This window comes from Pan paniscus, chromosome 18 (assembly GCF_029289425.2).
Source record: "Pan paniscus chromosome 18, NHGRI_mPanPan1-v2.0_pri, whole genome shotgun sequence".
NCBI lineage: Eukaryota > Metazoa > Chordata > Mammalia > Primates > Hominidae > Pan > Pan paniscus.
In genome coordinates this window covers 33,491,660-33,517,903 of record NC_073267.2, presented here as the reverse complement: position 1 = coordinate 33,517,903, position 26,244 = coordinate 33,491,660, and the positions used below count along the sequence as shown (strand labels likewise).

Here is a 26,244-nt window from a genome sequence, read left to right as displayed (position 1 = left end):
GGCTTATGCCTGTAATCCCAACCCTTTGGGAGGCTGAGGTGAGTGGATCACTTGAGCTCAGGAGTACGAGACCAGCTTGGGCAGCATTTTGGGAATGTTGTAGAGAATGGGACAAAAAAATACAAAAGTTGCTGGGCGTGATGGAGTAAGCCTGTGGTCTCAGCTACTTGGGAGGCTGATGTGGGAGGTTTGCTTGAGCTCGGATTGCGCCACTGCACTCTAGCCTGGGCGACAGTGTGAGACCCTTTTTCAAAACAAACAAGCAACTTCTTTTGAGCTACAGTATATTTAATGGTTTTAAATATGAATGCAGAGTAAGAGGGAGTCCAGTCCATAAGATGACCCTTGCTTCTAATACTAGTTGCAAGTTTGGGGGTTCCCAAGACCACTCTTTTTTTTTTTTGAGACAGGGCCTCTCTCTGTCACCCAGGCGAGAGTGCAGTGGCATGATCACGGCTCACTGCGCCCTGAACTCCTCCCTCCCAGGTTCAGGCAGTCCTCCTACCTCAGCCACCTGAGTTGCTGGATCTATGGGTACACACCACCTCGCCTGGCTAGTTTTTCTATATTTTTTAGAGACAGTTTCACCATATTGCCAGGCTGGTCTCAAACTCCTGAGCTCAAGTGATCCGCCTGCCTGGGCCTCCCAAAGTGCTGGGATTACAGGCTTGAGTCACTGTGCCTGGCCAAGACCACTCTTAGGTTGGATGATTTGCCAGGAGGACTCACCAGAACTCATTGAAAGCTCTCATACCCATGGTTAGAGTTTATTGCAGTTTAGGGATTTAGATTAGAATGAGCCAAGGGTAGAGGTGCATAGGGCAGAGTTCGGGGAAGTTCCAAATGTTGGAGTTTTGAATTGTCCTGTCCCTGTAGAGTTGTGAAAAATGACACCTTCCTGGTGGCACTGGTGTGCGACCATACTCATGGATTATTGCCAACCAAGGAAGCTCACTCTATTTTTTATGTCCAGCGTTTTTACTGGGGTTCCATGGTTGCATGCCCATGTGGCTAACCTTAGTCTCCAGCCCCACTGGAGGTCAAGCTGATCCATGTGACTCAAAGCCCCCACCATAAGCCACATTATTAGACTCTGCTGTGGCCTAAAGCCCCCAGATGAACAAGGACACTTTCCTCCCACCGCCGCCCCACCCCCCCTTTTTTTTGGAGATAGTCTTGCTCTGTTGCCCAGGCTGGAGTACAGTGGCATGATCTCAGCTCACTGAAACCTCAGCCTCCTGAGTAGCTGGGATTATTACAGGTGCCCGTCACCATGCCTGGCTAATTTTTGTATTTTTGGTAGAGACAGGTTTCACCATGCTGGCCAGGCTGGTCTCAAAATGCTGACCTCAAGCGATCTGCCCGCCTTGGCCTCCCAAAGTGCTGGGATTACAGGTGTGAGCCACTGCTCCTGGCCAGGACCCTCTTATTAGGTATGACATTTCAAGAGTTTAGAGATTACCTTCCAGAATTCACAGGTAAAAGCCAGACCTCTCCTTGGTGAAGATACAATTCTTTACAATTTTACAATAGTTAAGTATATTTTATCAGTCTATATTGGCTGTTTAGTTGACAGACAGTTAAAAATTGGTGACAGTCCAGATGTGGTCACTCATGCCTCTAATCCTAGCATTTTGGGAGGCTGAGGTAGGAGGATTGCTTGAGTCCAGGAATTTGAGAGCAGCCTGAGCAACATAATCAGACACCTGTCTCCAAAAAACATAAAAATAAAAAATTAGCTAAATGGAGTGGCATGCACCTGTGGTCCCAGCTGTTTGAGAGGCTGAACCCATGAGGTCGAGGCTGCACCCATGAGGTCGAGGCTGCAGTGAGCTATGGTCATGCCAGTGCACTCCAGCCTGGGTGACAGAGTGAGACCCTGTCTCAAAAAAGGAAACAAATCACCCATAAATGGATAATTAAGATTTGGTTATTATAGACACTTAATACTTAGGTAGCTAAGCTAGTTTTACCAATAAATTATATTAATTTAGTATCTCAGTATTGCAAAACTGATGCATACTCATTTACACTTTTGACGTGGAATGGTTTGTTTTGTTTTATTAAATTTGAACTTAAAGTTCTCTGCAAGAAGAGATTTGTATAATAAGTTCCCTGAGCCTCTCAAATTAATATTTTAGCCATAGACTCATATTTAGAGCAGTGTTTCTAATGTAATGATACAAGGCCCAGGGTTATTCATAGTTTCACCCTTTCTGTTATTCCTCATTAAAGCATGTTTGAATCCAGGTAAGAGGCATTACAGGGGAAAACCTTGAATTTATTTTTGAAGGGTAAATCATTTCCAAGTGGTATTAACCATTAGTATGGAAAGCAACATATCCTATAACTGCTCTGTGACAGTGAGACTATCTTTGCTACTTTAGAGAATAAGTACATTCCTACTTCATTGGCTTTAGTGCAAATCTCATTTCCTGGTTTATATCCATTACAAATTAGATCTCACCATGAGAGCAAAATCCCTTAATAAACCTAGGTAAAAGCAATTTGAAGTAATATGATGCTTACTCCAGTGACACCACTAGGTGTGGTGTTTGCATCAAGTCATTTTGGGGTGCTTTATGGAAATGCTTCCTAGTAGGGAAGTCCCTGACTTCACACTTTCCAGAGATGACGCTCTCTCTTTTTTTCTAATACTTAAAAGAATGGACTGCAAGGCTACATTTAGTCAGGCGATACCATCCCCAGCACATGGTGGCTTGTTGGTGTGAGGTCTAAGGATTCCGGTCATTTGAAACGAATGGCCTCCTAGATTTGTGGCATTTTTCTGTATATTGAGAAGTAACTAAAATAAGTGGTAACTATATTTGCATGTGATTTGTATGTTATAGTTAACATTTAAATTCTCTTATGTACTAAAAATTTTTTGGTTGCCACATTAAGCCTCTTTATCCTGTAAGGCACGGAGTGGCTTTCCACCTCAATTTTTGCTTTAATGTATGAACCCTAATGGGACCATAGTTCAACTAAAGGCACCTAACTCATGAATGATATTTGCTCCATGTTTGAACAACAAATGTTTTAACCCACTGTCTTCACTAATATTGTAACTACTGTCTTACAGATTGACTTGATGCAAAACATCACAAAGGCGATTTTTGAGGTATGAGCTTTAGAAACTTACCTCTCATGTGGCATGTACCTCAGGCTTTAACTTTAGTTTGATCGTTTTGGGGAAATTTATGCATTTCTTTTTTTTTCTCTCCATGATATTTTTAGAATATTAAAGGGGCTGTAGAAGTATTTTTGGATCCTTGTTAGGATTCTTAGACTTAACAGATAGATTTTCTTTTTTCACTAAATTGAGACACTAATTCTGGCAGATGATATCCCTTTCAGCTCTTCTGACTAACTAGCCTAACATTCATGCCTGCTTCTTGGAGTTCAAATCTGCAGTTTCTATTTTGTGGCTTTGATTGCCTCATTTTAAGTGCTCATTCCCGTTCTTTAACAGTTTTCTATTTATTGGACTGGGATGATCTTGTTGGTGCTAACAGCCTGACATTGACATTTTTTGAAACCTAAGCAGTCAAGATTGTATAAAAATAGAAATTTCGTATAAATGGTAAACCATTTTGTGCTTTTAGGTTCAGAATGCTTACAACCTGAGTTCTGGTTGGGGATGCTTTGATCAATTTGTATTAAAATAATTTGGCAACTAGGAAGTTTTCAGGTATTTCTGAGACAGTGGCTCTATTCCAGTTTTTTTGTTATATTTCTGAAAACACAAATTTTTTTGGGAAAAAAATCTCAGTGTTCATAACTGAGGGGATTTAGAAACCTTATTTCTAACCAACGGGGAAGCTGCTCCTGGTTTTACAGTTTAGTTGGAAATCAGATGCTTCCTAGTTGGAAACACATTGTTGGTAGCAACAGATTACCTGCTTTCTTCAGTGAAGTATTTAAGTTGCTCTATATTGACTGTAAAAACTTGTTTTGATTATATTCATATACTCATGAACTGTTTGTACATTGTCTTTTAGACTGGAAACTGAGTTTATTTTGTATTATGGTCATAATAACTTTTAACATACCCTGCAAACTGTTTCTTTATAATTCATTATCTTATTTAAGCCTCGCAACAACCTTATATGTTAGATAGGTATCATCCTCATTTTATGCAAGAGACAACCAAGGCTTGGAGATCAAGTAATTTGTGCAAAGGCACACATACTTTTCAGTGCTGGAGCTGGGATTTGAGCCCAGATCTTTTTTTAACTTGTATTCTCTGCTGCCTTATGGTACTACTGTGTCACCAGAAAATGATACAAACATTTAACTCTTAATAGTAAAGGTAGTATAGGAGATAAGTAAACATGATGAAAACAGGAAGTGAAGATATGTTTAAATATTGGCAGACTTCAGTTATCTTTGTGTTTCTGAATTAGTCAAGTGCTTATTTTATTCGCTCATCTAATAAGAGCTTACCGTGGCATACATATAAAGTTCAAACCCTGTCAGAAAAGATTATAAGCTCTCTTACGTTTCAGTCTCCTTTCAGAAAGTAATGGTATGCTATGATTTATATAGACGCATGTTAAATGTGCTATTTTTAGGTACATAAGGAATGTCTTTTCATTAGTTTAAAAAAGTTATGGTCCATTGAGTTAATATTTTAATTATAGACTTAGTATACTCAGAAAATATTCTCATACATTTTTCTTGAAATTCCATAGATTTTATTTTCCCTTATGTTCGAAGTACTTAGCTTTATGAATAAGTGAACTCTGAATATTAGAAGATACTCCTTATGGAGCCTTAGTCATTTTAGTATGCTAGGTTTTGAATTTCATGAAGTTTCAGATTGAGATCCTTTATAAGTAATGACTTGTACCAGTTAGATATCCAAGTTTAATTGGACCTATTGTCTGCATTCTGTATTAACAGTGATTGCAGTAAGTGCAGATCAAGGTGTCCAACTGATTGAGCTCATGCAAAGTTTTATGTTTAGTATTTTTGGGAGCAAGGAAAGACTAATAAACTCTAAACGAAATATATACAGTATACAAACACTGCTGTCACTTTTACACCATAGAGGGAGGGGCAAAGCGTAGAAGAATAGGTTAGTTTCTGGCCTTGCCAGTGTCCTAAACTTTTCTAAAAGATTCAGGTTCTAAAAGGTTGAGAAAGCATTTTTAGTAAATATCATAGAAGTGATTTTCTTTTTCTTTCTTTTTTTTTTTTTTCCTCAAAGTTGTTCCTCTCAGGAGAAAATCAGTAGGGGAAGAACTTACTTGGATTTTTCATATGCTATAACAGATTATTTTGTTGTCTTCTTTCTTGATAGTTTATGATTGATGGCTGAAAGAGTAACACTCATGAGAAGTCTTGTAACTCAGCTCTGTTTTACTTATGAGGCAGTTGAAGCATAGAGCAGATACTTAGATGAGGACACACTTTTACCCTGGGCTGTACCCTACTTGTTTACTAATAAGCATCAGGTATTATTCTAAACAGAACCTGAATTTTAAATAGATTACGAACTACAACTTTCCGATATAACTTTATTGCATTTCTGATACCTTTTATTTTCTTAAAATGTCTTCTTTTTTACTTTTTAAAATTTTGATTGCTACTCTTTACAATTAAGGCATCTTCAATGGGGTCTTCAATACTACAGTACCTAATCAGTACTTAGAAAATAACTTGGTAAGACATTGCCCGTCCCTGACATGCTGCCAGTGTTTTTTATTTTTATGACAGGAAAGGCTGAAATGTTTTGACTGATTAACCCTCTCCATGGGGGGAGAATTTAGAAAGAATTATTCTTATTATCAAGTCATGTGAGGAGAACACTGGACCAGAGTAACCAATTGTCCTGTTTTGCCTGGGACAGGAGACTTTCAATGCTAAAACCAGCAAAGTCACCCTAATCCCAGTAGTTATTCATATTTCTGAATGGGTCTTTAGAACAGTAGAAGAGACTGAAAAGTTGGCATTTCATCCATTGAGAATCTCTTCCCAGTGAAAGACTTCTTATTAGACGGCTGAGTGCTTACATATAATATATAGTACATATTACACTAAATACAATAGTAATGGTTAAATGTAAAATTTGGGAGAAGAGAGGCTTGTTTAAAGAAAGATTTATTTATGTTATTTAAAGTTCTAATAAACTTTTCTCTTTTTATAGAACTGATAGTGCATCAGCCGACCCAGGTAATTTAAAATATTCTTCATCCAGAGATAGAGGTGGTTCTTCCTCTTACGGACTGCAACCTTCAAATTCAGCTGTGGTGTCTCGGCAAAGGCACGATGATACCAGAGTCCACGCTGACATACAGAATGACGAAAAGGGTATATATATTTTCTTATTGCTACAAGCATGTTTTTTGAACCTACCTATCCCACCTTCCTGCCTTCTTACACCCCCAACTTTCTCGCTTTCTTCTAATATATTTAAAATACGAATAACAAATGCAGTGTTATTTCTGAAAACTTTATAGGACGTTTATCCACTTTATTATTTTTAAAATTTAAAAATTTTCCATACATAATTCATCAATGCAGTTTTCTTACAAAAAAGATACAATACTATTTTTGTTTTTATTTTCAAAAATATTTAGCTAAGGTTGAAGTTCCTCTTCGCTACTGTCTCTAAACTTCAAGAAAGTTTTAAAACAAGGTGCAAAATTTGATTTAATTTAGTTTTCATTTCTTTGCTTATTTTCCAATGAAGGGATCAAAATAAAATTAATTTAACTTCAAAGGTGTATTAAAAGAAATGAAAATGATTTTCAAGGCAGACAGTACAGGAAAAAGGTAGGAGAAGCAAAGGCTGGTTGAGCTGCAGATTGAGTAATAAGATCCTGAGCTATCAGGAAATTGACTGAATGAAACGAACAATCATATTTAAATGACGTACACATGGCTGTTTGTAGGTGGCTACAGTGTCAGTGGGGGATCTGGGGAAAATACTTATGGTCGGAAGTCGTTGGGGCAAGAGCTGAGGGTTAACAATGTGACCAGCCCTGAGTTCACCAGTGTTCAGCATGGCAGTCATGCTTTAGCCACCAAAGACATGAGGAAATCACAGGGTAAGGCTGGGAAAACGGGGACCAATCACATACACCTTCCAAAGACTTGTATCTCCTCTTATTCTGGATGCCTCTTACTAATGCCTTGCAAAGGCATAAGTTGATTAGCCTACTGTGCAGGTAAAAATTGTTTACATTCTTTTCCTGTGAATTGTTAATTTCCCACTAGAAAGGCTATAGTACATTTTAAAAGAGAATTCTCTTAAAACAAGATTAGAAGACTGGATAAGATCTTACAGAAAAGGTTTACCCAATTATCGTAGATATTGAATGTATAGTGCATAGTAGGCTCCTACTACAGCAAGTCCTTGAACTCTTGGGCCTGTGGAGGATATAGATATATATCGAGAGGGAGTACTTTTCTGTCTTTTTTTTTTTTTTTTTTCTCTTGTAAGTTCAGGGTACATGTGCAGGGTGTACAGGTTTGTTATGTAGGTAAACGTGTGCCATGGTAGTTTGCTGCACAGATCATCCCATCATCTAGGTATTAAACCCAGCATCCATTAAGCTATTCTTGCTGATGCTCTCCTTCCCCCCGCCCCCTAGAGTGGGTACTTTTCTGGTTTTTTTGTTGTTGTTGTTTTCAATATATTTTTTTGAGACAGAGTCTTGCTGTGTCACCCAGGCTGGAGCGCAGTGCTGCAATCTCTGCTCACTGCAACCTCTGCCTCCCAGGTTCAAGTGATTCTCGTGCCTCAGCCTCCCAAGTAGCTGGGATTACAGGTGCATGCCACCACACCCAGCTGATTTTTGCATTTTTAGTGGAGACAGGGTTTCACCATGTTGGCCAGGCTGGTCTCGAACTCCTGACCTCAAGTGATCACACGTGCTCATTACAGGCGTGAGCCACCAGGCCCTGCCTTGAGTGGGCACTTTTCTAAAGTTAAATACACTGATAGCATTTCTGCCTTATGACGTAGCCTCACTGTATAGGTGAGTGCCTTGGAAGTTCAGAGGATTGGCTGGGTGCAGCGGCTCACGCCTGTAATCCCAGCACTTTGGGAGGCCGAGACGGGCAGATCACGAGGTCAGGAGATCGAGACCATCCTGGCTAACACGGTGAAACCCTGTCTCTACTGAAAATACAAAAAATTAGCTGGGCGCGGTGGCGGGCGCCTGTAGTCCCAGCTACTCGGGAGGCTGAGGCAGGAGAATGGTGTGAACCCGGGAGGCAGAGCTTGCAGTGAGCTGAGTGCGCCACTGCACTCCAGCCTGGGTGACAGAGCGAGACTCCGTCTCAAAAAAACAACAACAAAAAAGAAAGTTCAGAGGATTAGAGGTAATGATAATTATTTTCCTTAAAGAGAAATTTATCGGTAAAGCTGAGTTATGGGCTTTGTCAGATGTAATTACTTTTTGGACATTTAGTTTTTGAGTTTTTTTTTTTTTTATACTGTGTGTGTGCTTCGTGTATCTTGGTGAAAATCTTTGTGCCTGTAGCTTTTATTGTTGGTATATAACTTTAAAAAAACGGATTTCTTTTTATGTTTTCACAAGTGGAATGAATTCAAAGGCTATGTATGCTGTTTGTTAAAATAGAGTGTTTGAAGCCTTAGACTTATGATATTATAGAAGCTAAACAGCGACTCTAAAGTAGTTCAGTAAAGAATTCCTCTTCTTCAAAGGCTCAGGGTCATGTAGTTTGCTAGTGACAGAATTGTAAGTAGAGCCTAATTTCCCAGCTGGTAACTTGATGACATTTTTGGTATCTGTCCTTATTGAAATACTCTATGGGCTAGGGATTTGTAAAAATCCTATTCTTCTCTCAGACATTGTAGTTTCTTTTTTTTTTTTTTTAACTTAAATTCAGGATACAAGTGCAGATTTGTTACACTGGTAAACTTGTATCATGAGGGTTTGTAGTATAGATTATTTTATCACCCAGGTATTAATCCTGGTACCCATTGGTTGTTTCTCTTGATCCTCTCCTTCCTCCCACCCCCCACCCTCCAAAAGGATCCAGTGTGTGTTGTTCCCCTTGTAGTTATTTATTTATTTATGAGATGGAGTATCTCCCTGTCACCCAGGCTGGAGTGCAATGGCGCGATCTCAGGTCACTGCAGCCTCCACCTCCCAGATTAAAGTGATTCTCCTGCCTCAGCCTCCCGAGTAGCTGGGATTACAGGAGCGTGCCACCACGCCCGGCTAATTTTTTCTATCTTTAGTAGAGATGAGGTTCCACCATGTTGGCCAGGCAGGTCTCAAACTCCTGACCCCGTGATCTGCCCTCCTCGGCCTCCCAAAATGCTGGGATTACAGGTGTGAGCCACCATGCCCAGCCTTCTGGTTTCTTTTATTATCAATTTTTTCTCATACCTTAGAAATGAAACTGTCAGAACCTTTGTGATTTGTTGTTTACGTATGTATTGGCTAATTATGGTAAATAGCACAGTTGAAAATGTTTTGCAAAAATTGAGTTTTTTGTTTTGTTTTGTTTTCTGAGACAGTCTCGCTCTGTCACCCAGGCTGGAATGCGCTAGTGTGATTTCACTGCAACCTTTGCTTCCCAGGCTAAAGCGATCCTCCCACCTCAGCCTCCTGAGTAGGTGGGCCACTGTGCCCAGCTAATTTTTGTATTTTTCGTAGAGATGGGGTTGTACCATGTTGCCAAGGCTGGTCTCGAACTCCTGGGCTCAAGTGATCTGCCTGCCTTGGCCTTCCAAAGTGCTGGGTAATTACAGGCAAGAGCCACCTCGCCCAGCAAAAATCTAGTTGTTAAAGGCATCGTTAATATACTAATAGTATTCACTATTGTTTGCTTGTTCTTGTGATTAAAAAATAAGGGGAGAAAAGTTGTGGTTTGCTACCTTTCTAGTGGAGGCATGCCTTGCATGTGGTAGATGATAATTAGACATTTGTTGAACTAAATGTGTGATTATGGCTCCCCAAAACTTCATCCCAGGGAAATGATGATAATGTGAATAAGAGGCTTTCCTCCAGTGGGATACCTAGATGATAAGTAGAAGCCTATATCCTGTTTTTACTCGATTGAGACTTTATCCATACCCCTTGGAAGTTGTTTAATTTACCTACACCCAGGCTCTTTACCTGCATGTTGAAAACAGTTTGGAATGGACCCAAAGAAAGTTGTTACTAAGGCCTTTCTTTTTTCTCTCCCAGCCAGTCCTCTGGAATGAGGTGTTCAGTTGGCCTAGGGTTATTCATTTCTCGTTTCCTTCAGCAAATATTTTTTTGAGGGTCTGTTATGTGCCAGGCACTCTGCTGGGATTTGGAATACAGAGTTGAACAAAAGAGCGATAGGACCTATATTCCCTGAGCTTTTATTGACCAGTGGACTGTGACTTTTGATGTAATTTTATTTTTGAGAGAGGGTCTTGCTCTGTCACCCAGGCTGGAGTGCAATGGGGTGATCTCGGCTCACTGCAACCTCCGCCTCACGGGCTCCAGTGATTCTCCTGCCTCAGCCTCCCGAGTAGCTGGGACTACAGGTGCACACCACCTTGGCTGGCTAGTTTATGTAATTTTTTGTGTGTCTGTGGAGACAGGGTTTCACCATGTTGCCCAGGCTGGTCTCAAACTCCTGAACTCATGTGATCTACCCGCCTTCCAAAGTACTGGGATTACAGGCATGAGCCACCATAATAATTTAATTATTATTTAAATAATTTTTAATTTTAAAAATTTAAAAATTATTTTAAAATTTAAAAATTCCTTTGCTTATGTATACTCAGTGGACAACAAAATGTTTATATATTCACAGAGAGATCGATGTCTTATTGTGATGAGTCTCGACTGTCAAATCTTCTTCGGAGGATCACCCGGGAAAACGACCGAGACCGAAGATTGGCTACTGTAAAGCAGTTGAAAGAATTTATTCAGCAACCAGAAAATAAGCTGGTAAGTATAGTATGTTTGGAAATAGGAGGATTTTTGTGTTTCCATAATAAACTAGGTAATGCTACCTTGAGTAGTTTAAGAATGGGGAAAGTCTGTATTATGATGATCAAGAACTTAATGCTCTCTAATATGTAATTTCTTTTCCTTCTTAAAGACAAGATCTTGCTCTGTCGCCCAGGCTGGAGTGCAGTGGCACAATCATAGCTCACTGCAGTCTCAAACTCCTGGATTCAAGCTATCCTCCCGCTGTGGCCTCCTGAGTAGCTGGGACTTCAGGCATGTGCCACTACACCTGGCTGAGGTGGAAGAATCACTTGAGCCCAGGAATTCAGGGTTGCAGTGAGATATGATCACACCTCTGCATGTCAACCTGGGCGACAGAGGGAGTCCTTGTCTCTTAAAACAACAACAGAAATGTAACAAAGTATAGGAAGGGTTAAATTTTTTTCTTCACTTTCTTTACACCAATTAAGAACTTGATATGGGCCAGGTGTGGTGGCTCATGCATGTAATCCCAGCATTTTGGGAGGCCAAGGTGGGCGGATCACCTGAGTTCAGGAGTTCGATACCAGCCTGCCCAACATAGTGAAGCCCCATCTCTACTAAAAATACAAAATTAGCTGGGCGTGGTGGCACATGACCGTAATTCCAGCTACATGGGAGGCTGTGGCAGGAGAATCGCTTGAACCCAGGAGACGGAGGTTGCAGTGAGCTGAGATCACGCCATTGCACTCCAGCCTGGGCGAAAAGAGTGAAACTCCATCTTAAAAAAAAAAAAGAACTTGACAATGAGCAGGAGAAAATTAATGAAAATGGTCTAGTGAGACAGATGACACTTGGATCAAAGCAAGTTTCTCCTCCTTCCAAATTTTATTATGAGTAGTTTCAAATATATAGCAAGTTGAAAGAATTTGACATTGAATCTGTTAAACCCGTCATCTAATTTTTGTCGTTAACATTTTACCCTAAATACTGCCTTGTCACATATCTCTCCATCTATCCCTCCATCCGTCAGTCAATTTTTCAAATGGATTTCAAAGTAAATGAAACAAGCTTTTTGAGTTTATTTTTTTGTTGATGATCACAGCTCTATGTTTCCAGTGGGTGAATTTCTTTCATAGGCTGAAAGGAAACATGACATTCCTGATACATGCTCATTGGTGAGTGGGAATAATAAAGAAAGTAAAGTACTGTTGAATTAGAATTTGGAGGGGAAGACAAGTAAAAAAGGACACAATGCTATTCTTAAAAGTATAGGAATTTGAAGTTTTTCTAAATGTGTTTTCTTTTAAAGGTACTAGTTAAACAATTGGATAATATCTTGGCTGCTGTACATGACGTGCTTAATGAAAGGTAAGTAACTAATAATGGTTCGGTTTAAATGACTTTAAAAAATATTTTTAGAAATTACTTAACAATACACAAGAAGACAAACCCACTGGCTTTGTTTATGAACATTTATTGACATTTCAGTGGGTCTTGTCATTTTTATCTGCATTAATTATGTGTTAATTACGGTTGAATACAAATGGAATCCACTTGAAAAGAATATTTATTTTTTGAGCCGGAGTCTTACCCTGTCGCCCAGGCTGGAGTGCAGTGGTGCGATCTCAGCTCACTGCAACCTCCACCTCCCGGGTTCAAGTGATTCTCCTGCCTCAGCCTCCCGAGTAGCTGGGACTACAGGCGTGCACCACAACTGCCAGCTAATTTTTGTATTTTTAGTAGAGACAGGGTTTCACCATGTTGGCCAGGCTGGTCTGGAACTCCTGACCTCAGGTGATCCACCCACCTTAGCCTTCCAAAGTGTTGGGATTACAGGCATGAGCCACCGTGCCTGGCTGGAATATTTTATTTTTTTAATTTGCTAGTCTCACTGGATAACTGAGTCTTGACTTATGGAATGGCATAAACTCTTGATGCAGGCATGAAGAATAAAATTAGTTTTTGGAAACTAGAGAATTTGAAACTGCTTAGAGAATAGAGGTAAAAAGAAATTTCCTTCTTTGGGTAAGAGTGGATCCAAACCATATATTCTCTGGCTATTAGAGTCTCCAGAGGTGTGTGGTCATTTTTTGTTATGGTGATTCCCAAAGATTTGCAGTGTTGGCAAGTACCCAAAATTTATCTCAGCTGGTCATAAACCTTAGTGCCTTTTGATGGTTTTGTTTTATAGAGTTACTTATTCAAGTTCTATGTAAATCATTACTGTTATCCTTTTAAGTTTCTGTATTTAACTATTACCATTTTTTATTTTATAGTCATTACATATTGGATATTATGTAGAATGCAGTTATGTATAGAGTGTTTTATGTAATTATTTGTTGCTGCCCTTTTCTGAGAGTTATTTAATACAGTTTGAGATGGAATTTAGCATTTTTGGGCCTTCCCTCACTGTTTGTAAATAATTGATTTTGTAAAAAGAAAGTAATGTCAGACAGATACTTGAGGGCAATGCAGGCTAGACAGAATGTAGTATTTAGAGTGGAGAAAATTTCAACCTTTTATGTAGTTTGAATAGAAATTTAAAAAACCACTTAAGACATTCTTTTGTAAGATGTATTACTCGTGTCATCATAGAAAACTTAAGCCTTTTGTGTGTGTTTTTTGTTTGCATTAAAATAAACACAGTAGCAAATTGCTTCAGGAGTTGAGACAGGAGGGAGCTTGCTGTCTCGGCCTTCTTTGTGCTTCTCTGAGCTATGAGGCTGAGAAGATCTTCAAGTGGATTTTTAGCAAATTTAGCTCATCTGCAAAAGATGAAGTTAAACTCCTCTACTTATGTGCCGCCTACAAAGCACTAGAGACTGTAGGAGAAAAGAAAGCCTTTTCATCTGTAATGCAGGTAAGAATGAAGGGGGAAAAAATGCATGATGTACTTGGGAAGAAAATTGTCCCTTTAACACATGTCCTTGGAGGGGAGCTTGAAGAAGGGAAACATAGAATAGGGGTTATCTACTGATAGGAAATATGTTTTAAAAATTCCTCTTTCTCAGTTTGAGTAAAGGATACACTGTTCAAGGATCAGTGCTACATACATATATGCATATATGTGGAGAGAGAGGGAGAGATTTCTTCTAAAAAATTGGCTTACACGCCGGGTGTTGTGGCTCACGCCTGTAATCCCAGCACTTTGGGAGGCTGAGGCAGGCGGATCATGAGGTCAGGAGATCGAGACCATCCTGGTTAACATAGTGAAACCCCATCTCTACTAAAAATACAAAAAAAATTAGCCGGGCGTGGTGGCGGGCACCTGTAGTCGCAGCTATTTGGGAGACTGAGGCAGGAGAATGCCGTGAACCTGGGAGGCGGAGCTTGCAGTGAGTCGAGATCGCACCACTGCACTCCAGCCTGGGGGACAGAGTGAGACTCCTGTCTCAAAAAAAAAAAAAAAAAAAGATACACGTTGAAGTTAGATTTGAAATAAGTTAGTTTTAAGATTTTTTTTCCTCAGCCAAGCGCGGTGGCTCATGCCTGTAATCCCAGTACTTTGGGAGGCCGAGGCGGGCACATCATGAGGTCAAGAGATCGAAACCATCCTGGCCAACACGGTGAAACCCCGTCTCTACTAACAATACAAAAATTAGCCGGGCGTGGTGGCACGCGCCTGTAGTCCCAGCTACTCAGGAGGCTGAGGCAGGAGAATCGCTTGAACCCGGGAGGCCGAGGTTGCAGTGAGCCGAGATCGCACCATTGCCTAGGAGACAGAGCCAGACTCTGTCTCAAAAAAAAAAAAAAAAGATTTTTTTCCTCTTTGGTTTTTAGAAATGTTGTTTTTGAGATTGCTTAGGACCAGAATGATTTGCAAAGTTGAAAATAGGAACTCCACTAGTAATGCCGGATAGAAGAGTGCTTCACATTTGTAGAGGGAGACAAGAACTAACTATCACAACTTCTTTCTGAGCCTTTTGGTTTGCTAATGTGCCCCAAATTCTTATTCCAAATGGTATAAGATAATTATGTATAAATGAATAGCAGGTCTACTTAGTTTTATTTCATATTTGTGTATCTGAATATATTAAAATATCATTCTTTTTTTTTTTTTTTTTTGATGCAGAGTCTTGCTCTGTTGTCCAGCCTGGAGTGCAGTGGCATAATCTCGGCTCACTGCAACCTCTGCCTCCCAGGTTCAAGTGATTCTCCTGCCTCAGCCTCCCGAGTAGCTGGTATTGCAGGAGTGTGCCATTAGCCTGGCTAATTTTTGTATTTTTAGTAGAGATGGGGTTTCATTGTGTTGGCCATGCTGGTCTTGAACTCCTGACCTCAAGTGATCCTCCTGCCTCAGCCTCCCAAAGTACTGTGATTAGTGTCATGAGCCACCACACCTGGCCTAAAAGATCATTGATTTAGTTTTGAGTAAGATTTTAAGTGATTAAATTATGGTATTGTTGTGTTTGGAATATCTGATATTAGGGTTTTTTTTTTTTTTTTTTTTACAGTTTTTGATATGCTTTATTTTGTGTATGTAGTTTAAAAAATATAAAGGAAATATAAGGAATGTTCTTTTTTTTTTTTTTAAATAAAAAATGTATTTTTAACTGGGCATGGTGGCTCACTCCTGTAACCCCAGCACTGTGGGAGGCTGAGGCTGGTGAATTGCCTGAGTCCAGGAGTTTGAGACCAGCCTGGGCAACATGGTGAAACCCTGTTTCTATCAAACAAAAAAAAAAAAAAAAGGAAAAAAATAAGTCGGGCATGGTGGCATGCACCTGTAATCCCAGCTACTTGGAGGCTGAGGCAGGAGGATCGCCTGTGCCTGGGAGGTTGAAGCTACAGTGAGCTATGGTCAAGCTACTGCACTCCATTATAGGCAACCATGTCTCAAAAAAGCAAAACAAAATGAAACATTTTCCCCCTTGATTATAGAGGTTTGAGAAAAATTTGAGGGAAGATTCATTAAATTACCTGTAACTGAACAGAATGCCACCAGCTTGGGCTTATTCTGCATGCATAATTATGAATATTTTCCCAGCTCTTGTGAAAATTCTCACATTCATAGAAAGATAGATGCACCAGTAAAATAAATACCTGTAAATACGATAATAATTTCATAATATATGCTTCACCTAGATTGACCAGTTACTAATATTTTGCTACAGTTTTATTTTCTCACAGACTTTTGTTGAGCATCTGAAAACCATACACATGATGACAGTTCACCCCATAATGTTTTAGTATGCATCTCCCAAGAATAAGGTTTTTCTTCTGTATAACAAGAATATTGTAATCATACCTAAGAAAATGAATTTTATTACATATGTGTTCTATATTCAAATTTCTGTAATTACCCCAAGATGTCTTTTAAATGATTTTTAGCATTGATAGTCTGTGCCTGTGTAGATTATAACATTGGCTATTGCAAAATAATGGTTTTTTTTTCTTTTTTTTTTTTGAGACGTAATCTTGCTCTATTGTCCAAGCTGGAGGGCAGTGGCACGATCTCGGCTCACTGCAACCTCCGCCTCCCAGGTTCAAGCAGTTCTCTTGCTTCAGCCTCCTGAATAGCTGGGATTACAGGCATGTGCCACTGTGCTCTGCTAATTTTTATATTTTTAGTAGAGACGAAGTTTCATCATGCTGGCCAGGCTGGTCTTGAACTCCTGACCTCAGGTGATCCACCTGCCTCGTCCTCCCAAAGTGCTGGGGTTACAGGTGTGAGCCACTGCACCCAGCCTAAAATGATGGTTTTCTGATTCTAGCATTTCTTTTATAAGATTGCTATGTAAAGCACAGCTTTTCCTTTTTTAGGGAAAAATGTTTTTTAACAGCTGCAAAATAAATATTCTTTCAATGGAATGACAAATAGTTATTTATTATTTTATTTTTGCCATATATTTATTTTAAAAATTTATGTATAATGGTAACCTGAGCCTGCATGTTATTCATGTGTGGTGCCATACTGATCTTCCTTAATTTTCATATGAAGCAAGTACTAATATACTAAAGCATAAATTATATAAAATTTGCTTTATATTTTGGATTGCAAAGTAATTGTTGCACTTTATAGAAAAGTTTCCCAAATCCATCTTACTTTTTTGTATTTGAAATTTAATCACAGGTAGAATCTTAAAGAGAGCATTTAGGGATATTGTAAACAGATGTTATTAAGGACTAATGTTAACTGATGTCAAAGGACTAATATTAACAAACATTGAAGAAGAGAAAACAGTATTTGTTTTTAGCTTAACAGCTTAGTGGAGCGAAATATTTTCAATTTATTTATTTTATTTATTTATTAATTTTTTTTTTTTTTTGAGATGGAGTCTGGCTGTATTTCCCAGGCTGGAGTGCAGCAGTGCAATCTCAGCTCACTGCAGCCTCTGCCTCCTGGGTTCAAGCGATTCTTGTGTCTCAGCCTCCCAAGCAGTTGGGATTTACAAGTCAATTCTTTTTTTTTTAACTAAAACTACAGAATCTATTTTTCTTGGTCTCATACTCAGTTTTTTATGTAGTCACTTAGTAAATAATGAACCTAATTTGCTTGTTTTCTCCCTATTTTGTTGAATGTTCACGGTTTGTAACTTTTATTTTTAAGCTTGTAATGACCAGCCTGCAGTCAATTCTTGAAAATGTGGATACACCAGAATTGCTTTGCAGATGTGTTAAGTGCATTCTTTTGGTGGCTCGATGTTACCCTCATATTTTCAGCACTAATTTTAGGGTGAGTTCCTCATTCCGCTGTTCAGATCATGGGGTGAGGGGGATGGTTGTGTGTGTGAGGAACTGAGGAATCAGATGGAAAACAATGCCTCTGCTCCTTTGAATATAATCAGTGATATTTGAGGTTCCAGGGTTAAATGCCGCATTTTTCTTTCTGACGTTCGTACCTTAAAATATTTGAAGAAAATAAACTATTTCATTGTTGTGAGAAATGTAGTTCTTTTATTTTCCTGCCCCTCTCCCCTTTCTAAGTTTCTAGAATGTCAAGTAGGTAGAACATAGATGCTCCTTTTAGGATCTTTTGCTGTGAAATGGTCCACAGGTGAATGGCAGTAATATCTTAAAATGATTGGCCCCCTCTCTCTTTGTTTCCATCAAGGATACAATTGGTATATTAGTTGGATGGCATAGAGATCATACTCAGAAACCTTCGCTCACGCAGCAGGTATCTGGTAAGTCTTGCAGCCTATACCAGTTATTTAAATACTGTCGGGGAGGAGCAGTGGTCCCCCAGTGACCATCTATCAATGCCATTTCTTTAATAATGCCAGAAAACTAATTCAGAGAAATGTTTTATTGTAAATGAACATGACTTGTTAGCTAAATATATATTTTCAGAGGAAATTACTAGTAGGTGGGTAGAGTAAGTACAGACAGGACTTCCCCAAGTTATTTGTAGTTTGTACTGGTAGGAAAGTATATGGTAAGAATATATTGCAGTGGCAATACCCTGAAGTGGACAATGGAAGATCCAAGTTATTTGTCACATTTTATTGTTTTTCTGGTTATTTTTTTAAAAAAGGAAATATAGGGTTAATTTGGAGAATTGTCATAAATGAGAAATGGTTTTGTTTCCCATTTTTTTGGAGTTAAGTGAATGACTAGCGTGGCTCATTTGCACATTTCAGCTTGTTTCAAGTGTCATAGTTTCTCGTAACTTACTTGGTGTAATAAACTTTTGAAAATAAGATATTCAGGTGATAGTGGTCTGTTTCATTTTCACTGAGGAGATGAGTATACACCTTTAATGGTTAGATGTGGCCCTGGGATTAGCCAGGCCAATGGTAGATTGTGGCATTTTAGTCTTAAGTCATGTGTAGTGACAATATAGATATGAAATTTACTGAAAAAGTAAGGAAATAACATTTACCTGTTAATTTCTGCAGAAATTAAAGAGGTATTAATTAAAGAGGTATTGGTTAATCGTGATCAGTATGTTTAGCAGTCTTAATTTTATGATATAGGACATGTTTTAGGGTATGCTGCTTGAAAACCAGATACTTTTTGAAAGAAGCCTCTTATATTTTTTTAATTTGGATTTTTTGGTGTTTTTTCTCCCCCCTACCCTTTCAGAATTTCTTATGCGATTCCAAGGGTGGTTGCAGAGTTTGGAGCCATTTTGGGTAGCTGATCTTGCATTTTCTACGCCTCTTCTTGGTCAGTTTCTAGAAGACATGGAAGCATATGCTGAGGTGAGTATATGGAAAGCTGTTTCTTAAAATTTTGGTTAAGAAAAAATCTTAAATTGTGCTAGATTTATTTTAAAATGGCTCAGACCTCCTGACATTTAAGCAGAAATTACAAGCCCATTGCAATATTTTGAAAAAAAATTTTTTTTTGAGACGGAGTCTCGCTCTGTCACTCAGGCTGGCGTGCAATGGCACGATCTCAGCTCACTGCAACCTCCACCTCCTGGGTTCAAATGATTCTCCTGCCTCAGCCTCCTGAGTAGCTGGAATTACAGGTGCCCGCCACTACGACCAGCTAATTTTTGTATTTTTAGTAGAGACGGGGTTTCACCATGTTGGCCAGGCTGGGCTCAAACTCCTGACCACTGGTGATCCAGCTGCGTCGGCCTCCCAAAGTGCTGGGATTATAGGCATGAGCCCCCGTGCCCAGTCAGTATTTTAAACATTTATTTCAGATGTGTTTAAGTTACCAGGAGAAATACTGGAGAGACTAAAAGAAACGTTGCAAGCTTCGTATTTCGCAAAGCTTTACATACTCTCAGTAGCTGGTATTTTTCTACAGACATATTTTGTTATTTATTTTTATTTTTTGTTCCCAGTCTTCAGAATCTTAAAGCAAATTGATGTTGTGTTATAAAAAAACACAAAACACCAAAAGCTCCTAAAGATTTTCCTCTTACATATGTACAGGAGATCTTGAATCGCACTTTGGAGGACAAGCCTTGGCTTCAGCCAGCTTTTGTGGCTGTACGAATATAGCATAGGAGCTTTAAGAGCGCTGCTGAAGCCTCTGTTACTGGTACTTGGCTTTTCTGGCCCCACTGTCATGGCTTAACTCTGTGCCATCTCTTATCTGAATCTCTTTGTGTTTCTCCCCTATTCAGATCAACCAGTCAAGGCTCCCATAAAGATTTTGGCCTCATCTTGTTTTTTTCATCTTTGCTGCTTGTAGTCAACAGGAATTCAGTACCTTTAGCTGTACTGATGTGTTTACTCTTTCCTAGAAAAGCAAGGAAATGTTTTGCTTCTGCGTTGTTTTTTCTTTGCCCCCACACCTAGAATGTCTTTTTTCACAGCCCACGTTTAAAGCTGATCTACCTCTCATAAGCCACACATTCTAGTTTGTAGAGATGCTTCCCCTTGTTATCCTTAAGATCTCATTCTCTTCTGTTATTTTGGTGCTTAATTTTAGGTAGATGTATACATTGGTTCTAGTATCCTAGTTTTTGCGAATCTTGTCCTTTTCATATATCGTACTTCTTCAGTTACACATCTGTAGACCAGGTCTTGTAATCTCCCTTTGCTCTTCATGTGCATGCTCTTGGTTTGGAGGACTTACTGTTGAGCTGAGTGGCTCAAAGAATAGCTAGAATGAGATTTTTAGCCAAAAACTAATTCAGGAGTGGCAAAAGCTTCCATCTTCATTTATACCTACATATAACTAGAGCATATGTGCTACAATTTATTTTTCCCCAACAGCCTTCTGAGTTGATTTAAGAGATTATTTCCTTAATTTGTTGTCTATTGGGTTTAATGTTGGCTTTTTGAAATAATTAGGTAAAACCCATTTTTATATTCAGAGTCATGAATATTCTCATGGGCCACAGTTCTCTTTCTAAAAGCCTAAAAATCTATTCTAAAGTGAATTGATTGAAATATTTTAGAGTTTTTTTTTTTTTTTTTAAACAATGTACTACTTATTAAGAATGCTGTGAATTCACATCTAGGACCTCAGCCATGTGGCCTCTGGGGAATCAGTGGATGAAGACGTCCCTCCTCCATCAGTGTCATTACCAAAGCTGGCTGCGCTTCTCCGGGTATTTAGTACTGTGGTGAGGAGCATTGGGGAACGCCTCAGCCCAATTCGGGCCTTCCAATTACTGAGGCATACGTAACAGATGTAAGTGCTTTTGGGCATTTGAAGTGTCATTCAAAAATAAAATTGTTTTACATTGTAAATGCTTCTCTTTACCAGGTGAACTGTTATTAATCCTTCATTTGTTTAGCATGTATGTATGTATGTATATATGTATATATCGTCTGACTGCTTTCTTAAATAACCAGAAAAGCAGGGAATCCTGTTATATCTCATCCTCCTTTCATCCAACTCCCCTACCCTCCCGTGACAAAAGGCCACTCTGAATTTTTAAATCTTATCCTTTCATTTTTAAATAATATTTCTTATAATTTTACTTTTAAATTATTGGGTTTCCTTTTAGTTTTTCAACATATTACGAATAGCACACTATAGGAGAAGCCTCAGAAAGTAATCTTCTCTGAGCATAAGATGGAACTCATATGAAAACTTGTGTGTCTTTATATTCTTTGATAGCCTGATATCAAAGAACATAAACAAATTAAAAATGAGGTAGCTAGATTGCCACACTTCAGCAGCCTCAGACATTAGCTGCACTGTATATAGCACATCCAATGAGGGTTCAGTGGAAAAGACACAAGAAATGAACCCCAGGCATTGTACTCTGCTTTGAATAAGGAGAAAGAAGCATGTGTGATACAGTCATAAAAAATTTAATCTAACTGATGAAAATTTTACCGTTAGGATAAAACTCGCTTTTAGGAGCATATACTTTTGCTGAACATGTTGCTAAATAAAATAGGATATTGATTATATAGTAAGTTGTGTGCTTGAGCAGAAATGTCAGAACTTAAATGAAACCAGCATATCGGTATTTTAAACCAATATGGTTTCAAAATGGTTTAATATCTTTGCTTCATTTTTAATGTCTAAAAGGTGGTTGTTTGAAGACTGTACAGAGTTGAAATAAAAAGCCGTTAATTCAGACATAAAATAAAAGGGACATAATTTATAGGATAGGTGTATATTGATTTATGAGGATCTTTTAGGCCTTTGAGAATGGTAGAATGGTGGGGTTTTAATTTTTTTTATTTATTTTTGGAGCTGGAACCTCACTCTGTCACCCAGGCTGGAGTGTAGTAGTGCGATCATAGCTCACTGTAGTCTTGAACTCTTGGGCCCAGGTGAACTTCCCACCTCACTCAGCCCTACAAGCGGGTGTCACCATACCCAGCTTATTTTTTTTATTTTCTTTTTAAAGTGGGGTGGTGCCATCACGACTCAGTGCAGACTCTATCTCTTGAGCTCAAGTGATCCTCCCAGCATAGCTCCTGCTAATTTTTTATTTTTGTAGAGATGGGGTCTCAGCGTTTCCCAGGCTGGTCTTGAACTTTTGGCCTCAAGCAGTCTTCCCACCTCAGCCTCCCAAAGTGTTGGGATTATAGACATGAGCCACTGTGCATGCATGGCCAAGAATGCTTCCCCCTCCGCCCTCTCCCCCCACACTCTTTTTTTTTTTTTTGAGACATGGTCTCTGTTGCCCAGGCTGGAGTGCAGTGGCACGATCTTGGCTCACTGCAGCCTTGACCTCCCAGGCTTAAGTGATCCTCCCACCTCAGCCTCTCAAGTAGTTGGTGGGACTACTGGTGTGAGCCACCACGCCTAACTAATTTAAAAACAAATTTGGTAGAGATGAGGTGTTGTTATGTTGACATGGCTGGTCTCAAACTCCTGGACTCAAGAGAACCTTCCAGCTAATCCTCTCAAAGTGCTAGGATGATCGATGTCAGTCACTATGCCCAACCTCCAAGGATACTTTTAATGAAAACTATGGGTAGACTAAATAAAATCCTGTATGTATTGGTTGTTAAATATTATAGAAATATTTTTTAACATTTGCTCTGTTTTCTCCCCTATTTTATTAGAAATTTAGTACACAATTGGCCATTATAGTGAAGTGGGGGATTTTGTTTGTGTGTGTATTGGAAATAATATGATTTTTGAAGATATTATGTGGTAAGCATGAGAGTGCTTATCTTTCAAAAGAGACCATCAGTAGATAGAAACTTTAATAAGCTTAAAGTGACTTGTATGTTCAGTTTTGAAAGATTGACTCCCAAAAGCCCAAGAGCTAGCTTGTAGTATGTGTGGGCAGGCTATTCCCATGCTGTCAATACCATTACTGTCGTGGTGTATTTCATGATAAAGATTCTGAGCTTCAGCCATTTAGTGACATTGGGAGAAACGAAGTTGGGTATATGGGAAATAGAGGATGGCAGATTCCATTTCCTGTCATAGTAGCACTTTAGGATTTTTTAGCCAAGATCATGTTTACATATTGTAGTAAAGGCATCATTATTATTCAGCTACTGAGAACTAGAATATTAAGAGACTGCTGGCAAGGCAAGCAGTTAATTTTCAGTTGAAATTGCATTAAATAAAAAGTATTTTCTTGCTTTGTGGAAGCACGTGAATTTTTTTAAAAAGCTGCTGGTTTTCCCCATTTACAGGTTCTGTACAGAGTAATGAGATGTGTGACGGCTGCAAACCAGGTGTTTTTTTCTGAGGCTGTGTTGACAGCTGCTAATGAGTGTGTTGGTGTTTTGCTCGGCAGCTTGGATCCTAGCATGACTATACATTGTGACATGGTCATTACATATGGATTAGACCAACTGGAGAATTGCCAGACTTGTGGTACCGATTATATCATCTCAGTCTTGAATTTACTCACGCTGGTATGTGAATTATTCTTTTCCTTTTTAATGTGTTGGTTTATTCAGGCCCTTAAATCGATATGTAAGAAATGAAGGGCTTTGTCTGGGTATGGTGGCTCATGCTTGCAATCCCAGCACTTTGGGAGGCCAAAGCAGAAGGATTGCTTGCATCCAGGAATTCTGGCACAGCTTGGGCAATGTAGTGAGACCCCATCTGTACAAAAAGTCAAAAATTAGCTTGGTGTAGTGGTGTGCACCTGCAGTCCTAGCTACTCGGGAGGCTGAGGGAGGAGGATCGATTAAGCCCAGGAACTTGAGGTTGAAGTGAGCTCTGATTGTGCCACTGCACTCAGCCAAGGTGACAAAAAAGGCCCTGTCTCCAAAAAAGAAAAAAAAATAAGGGCTTTGCTTTATTATATAATTTTTTTAGAGTACATTCATCAGTCTTATAATCTATGCTTTCATTTTAGTGTCTATTTACTTTTATTTTTAATGCAATTTTTTTTTGAGACAGGGTCTCACTCCGTTGCACAGGATGAAGTGCAGTGGCATGATTTTGGCTCACTGTAGCCTTGACCTCTTGGGTTCAGGTGATCCTCCCACCTCAGCCCCCCAGGTAGCTAGGACTACAGGCGTGCACCACCACACCTGGCTAATTTTTTATATTATTTTGTAGAGATGGAGTTTTGCCATGTTGCCCAGGCTGGTCTTGAATTCTTGGGCTCAAGCAATCCACCTGCCTTGGCCTCCCAAAGTACTGGGATTATAGGCATGAGCCACTCCGCCCGGCCTCTATTTTTAGTGGTTGATAGCTAGTCCTAGTGTAGCTTTACTCATTTTTTCTGAGGAAACATTGCTCTACGCACCAGATTCTTTCTTTCTTTCTTTTCTTTCTTTTTTTTTTTGGTCACAGGATCTTGCTGTATTCCCCTGGCTGGAGTGCAGCGGTACAATCAGAGCTCACTGCAGCCTCAAACTCCTGGGCTCAAGTGATCCTCCCACTCAGCCTCCCGACTATCTGGGACTACAGATGCATGCCACCATGCCTGGCTAACCTTTATATTTTTTGGAGAGAAGCGGTCTCGCTACATTGTCTAGGCTGGCCTTAAATTCTTGGTCTCAAGTAATCCTCCTGCCTTGCCCTCCCAAAGTGCTGGGATTACAGGTGTGAGCAATCATGCCTGGCCTCCTTTAATTTTTTTTTTTTTTTCTTTTTTTTTTTTTGAGACGGAGTCTCGCTCTTTTGCCCAGGCTGGAGTGCAGTGGCACAATTGTATTTTTAGTAGAGACGGGGTTTCACCATGTTAGCCAGGATGGTCTCGATCTCCTGACCTCGTGATCTGCCTGCCTTGGCCTCCCAAAGTGCTGGGATTACAGGTGTGAGCCACCGCACCCGGCCGGCCTCCTTTAATTTCTTAACCATAAATATCCTCCCCCCACTTTTATTATGGACATTCTGAAGCACATAAAAATAGGGAGCATAGTATAATAAATTTGTACATATTTAACACTCAGCTTCTATAATTAGAAACAAATGGCCCATCTGGTTTCATCTAGGCCTCTTTGCTATCCTTTCATCTCCAACTGGATTATTTTAAAGCAAATTCTAGATGACATTCTGCTGAGCATTTCTGCCGGAATTACACCTCTCTTTGCTAATGTGAAAAAATGCCCATGATAACTGTAAAATACGTGTGTCCTATTTAGGTGTCTAAACACTTTAATGTCACAGTATTAAGGCCTTAAAATATAGCTTAGATATATTTTTCTAAATTAAAAGACTTTCTTTTTTAGATATACAGAAAATTGAGCAGAAAACAATGAGTTCCCATATACCTTCTTCATCCCAACAGTTTCCCCCTCATTAACATATTGTGTTAGTGTGGTACATTTATTACAAAGGAGTGAATATTGATATATTATTATTAACTAATTTTATAGTTTACTTTGTGTTATGTATTCTATGGACTTTAACATGTGTAATGACATGTTTCCCCTATTACCAGTATCATACAGGATAGTTTCACTTCCCTAAAAATCTTTTATGTTCTACCCACTCCTTCCTCGTTCCCTCTCCCCACTCCTCCCTCCCCCCATCTTAAGCCCATGGCAACCCCTGATCTTTTTACTGTCTCCATCGTTTTGCCTTTTCCAGAATGCCATGTAGTTGGAGTCATATAGTATGTAGCCTTTTCAATTGGCTTCTTTCAGTTACCAGTGTGCCTTTAAGGTTTCTCCATGTCTTTTTGTAATTTGAGAAGCTCATTTTTAAAAAAATTTATTCTTTTAGATTGTTGAACAGATAAATACGAAACTGCCATCATCATTTGTAGAAAAACTGTTTATAACATCATCTAAACTACTATTCTTGCGTTATCATAAAGAAAAAGAGGTAAGTAATACACTGATAATGAATTTTGACAACTTGAGTCACTGAAGAGTTGGACCTAATGTTGCTTACCAGGCTATATAAGTGAAATTGAGTGAAATGTGAAATGTTTGATTTAGAATATAGTGATTGTATTTGTTCTTTTAAATTTATATTTCTTGATAATCATACTGAATACTTTCATGAATGGTGTGCCAGATACTCTTTTCAAACTATGCATCTTTTGCTGTTATTAAATTTATTAAATTTTCATAAGGGTAAAACAAGTTGACACATTTAT

General features: G+C 39.1%; 1 pseudogene; it reads left to right on the top strand.

Moving 5' to 3' along the window:
* Positions 1 to 25,964, top strand: part of LOC117976220 (serine/threonine-protein kinase SMG1-like) — a 49,518-nt pseudogene extending 23,554 nt beyond the window's left edge.
* The last annotated feature ends 280 nt before the right edge of the window (positions 25,965 to 26,244 follow it).